The sequence below is a fragment of the Gorilla gorilla genome, chromosome 22 (genome assembly GCF_029281585.2).
Source record: "Gorilla gorilla gorilla isolate KB3781 chromosome 22, NHGRI_mGorGor1-v2.1_pri, whole genome shotgun sequence".
In the NCBI taxonomy this organism is placed as follows: Eukaryota; Metazoa; Chordata; class Mammalia; order Primates; family Hominidae; genus Gorilla; species Gorilla gorilla.
In genome coordinates, this window is record NC_073246.2 from 20,935,829 (window position 1) to 20,939,232 (window position 3,404).

The following is a 3,404-nucleotide window of genomic DNA, read 5'->3' on the forward strand; positions in this document are numbered from 1 at the left end:
GTGTATAGTTTCTTGTTTTGTACTATACTTGGCTTTAATGTTGCTGAAAACAAGAGTAATCTCAGACCAATATACCTTATTGTGGAGATTATATATATATATTGCTATTGTGAATAGTGCTTCAATAAACATGCATGTGTATGTGTATTTATACTAGAATTATTTATATTCCTTTGGGTATATACCCAGTAATGGGATTGCTGGGTCAAATGGTATTTCTGGAATGTCTTTCTGAGCTGTGTAAAAAGGCAAGGACATTTCTTATGTATTTTATGGATAATGATATTTGAATCTTAATAAAATTCTTACTTATATGCCATATACTCTGTTAATTGATTTATCATTAATGTTCCTCCTGTTCCACCAAATTCTCCTCCAAACTCCATTGGGACAAGTTATTTCTATGACGAGATACTTATTAACATCATTTACAGATGAGTGAACTAAAACTTAGACTAAGAAATTTGCACATATGCAATTCTAGAAATTGGCAGAATTTCAGTTTGTTACAGGAGGTAGCTAGTCAGGCGTGAGCAGAGCAGGGGAGGACTCCACCCACCACCCCCACCAGGAAAGTCAGATGACCGTCACGTGATGGTCAGGCTGTTGTTAACTGTCTCTATAAAATACTAATTGGTCACAGCCAGCACCAGAAAAAGGCAGTCTCCCTATAGATAGGAAACACCTGAAGCTGGTGATCAGCAGCTTTCTGATAAGATCTCATGAGCTGGCTGAATGGGCTCAAGCATGCTCATTAAAAAGCAAAATGGCGGAGTTTAACTGGGATATGACCCTCCAGGGATATGCTGCAGGTAAAGGGAAGAAGCTTCCAGGGAAAGCTTCAGGTGAGCACGCATAAACTCCAGGAAACACACTGAGCAGACTCACCTCCCAAGTGCCAGCAGGTCACCGCGCATGCGGGAAGGTCACCCCAAGGGAAGAATCAATGGAAAAGGGACACAAAGGTGCCGGAAGCAGGCCAACATATAAAACCCTAAGTCCAAAGTCACATGCGGTGCTTGTCCTGCAAGAAGAGGTCAGCTTGGCCCTCTTCTAAGTGTACCTTTCTTTTTATTCCTGCTCGAAAGCTTTTTAATAAACTTTCACTCCTGCTCTAAGACTTGGCTCTGTCTTCTTTTTCTGCCTTACACCCTTCAGTCTAATTCTTTCTACTGAAGAAGCAAGAATTGAAGTTGCTGCAGACCTGTACAGATGCGTTCCACCAATAACAATTTGAGCCAGTGAACGGCAGATGGAAAAAAAAATAAGTAGATTTGAGGGCTATTTTTAAAAGTATAACTCTGTTGGTTACAACAGTACTCTGTGATGATTCAACATTGAAGAGAAGAAAGAGAGAGGAGACACAATAAAGCTCATGTTTCTGGCTAAAGAATCCAGTTGTGTATTATTTACATTTATTGAAAATTTTTAATATTTTATGGCACCATTTATTTTGATCCTTCATTGAACCCTCTGGTCTTCCTATTTTCTTCTCCCTTTTTCTGAAATATTTTACTTTTGCAGTGTCATCCTCCCCTGTTTCTGCTTTACCTTAAGCATACTATAAAAATGGATTCTTTCTGAACATACGTAGGTCATCACCGTCCCTATCCATGTAGTACTGCATTTGCAGTTCTGGTACACAGCTTATGAGAAAGCACTAATGAAAATCTCTCATTCAAGGTTCAGTTTTTAGTAGGCTTCCATTATTTCGTAAGTCTGTTTGATTTTACTGACTTTCTCTGCCATCTCTCAAACTAATTATTTTTATTTTTAAGACAGTCTTTCTTTGGAGTGCAGTTGCATGATCTTAGCTCCCTATAACCTTGAACTCCTCACCTCAGCCTCCCAAGTAACTATGACTGCAGGTGTGCACACCATGCCTGGCTAATATTTTTTTAATTTTTTTATAGAGACAGGATCCCGCACAGGCTAGTCTTGGAACTCCTGGCCTCAAGCGATCCTCCTGCCTCAGCCTCCCAATGTCCTGGGATTACAGGTGTCAGCTGCAGAGCATGTCCAGTTTCTTCAATGCTCTACATTATCAGAATATTTTAAAAACTACATTTCCTACAGTGTCTTGGCAACAATGTGTTTCTTATCCCTACTCCTTCACAGAGTGAATCCTTTGTATGGAGGTAATGTCCTAGAAAATAGTGCAATTGCCAATCTGTTCAGCTTGTGCTGCTTCTATCCTGATCCCTACATCGAACCATACACAGACCTTCCAATGATCTGTTTTGTGGAAGTTGTCATTACTGATGGAAGAAGTATAGGGTATCTTCCTGTTTTTATTTAGTTAGACTATGTTTTATGAGGTCAATTCTGTATTATATTTGATTCCAATGCAAGCCCCTATGCGTTAAGAAAAATGGAGTTTCCTTAAAGTTCTTGACAGCATGTGTTTCTTAGTCTTGTTTTTTTCTTTGTGATTTTTATACATTGAGCTTTTATTTAGTCTGTATCTTCCTGAATATTTTAGTATTAAGTTAAGAAACTGATTTGAGAGCTGCTAGATTAGGTGTAGTTTATTTTGGAAATTGTCTTGATATAAGAAATTTAATTTACAGAAATGGGAAAACAATATACTCTATTTCTGGCTTCAGATAATTAAAGCAGTGCTCACGTCCTCATTAAAATATTAATAATAATACCCAGAGTTTTTTTTCACAGCATTATTGAGATATAATTTATATACTATACAACTGACACACAAAAACGTACAATTCAATTTTTTTGGCATATTTCCAGAGTTGTACAATCATACCCTAGTCTAATTTTAGTAGATATTCATTCCTCCAAAAGAAACCTCGTATTCATTATCAGTAATTTACCTTCTATCTCTGTAGATTTACCTATTTGGAAATGTCATATAAATAGAAGCATACAGTATGTCATCTTCTCTGAATTGCTTTTCTCACTTAGTATATTGTTTTCACGATTCATCCATGCTGTGTGATATGTCAGTACTTCATTCCCTTTTGTTGTGAAACACTCTTCCATTGTATAGATATACCACATGTAAACTACCCACTCACCGGCTGATGGCAACTTGGATTGTTTCTACTTTGTATTTATTATGAAGCAGGCTCCTATGAACATTCATGTAGAAATTTTCGTGTGGATGTGAATTTTCATTTCTCTGGCATGTATACCTAGAAATGGAATTGACAAGCTGTTTTCCAAAGTGGCGGAACTATTTTACATTCCCACTAGCAATGTGTGAGAGTTCCACAATTTCTCCACAATCTTGCCCATGCTTGCTTTCTGTCACTTTATTATAGTCATCTGTGATGGTGAATATTAGGTGTCAACTTGATTGGATTGAAGGATGCATAGATAGCTGGTAAAGTATTGTTTCTGGGTGTGTCTGTGAGTGTGTTGCAGAGACTAACATTGAGTAG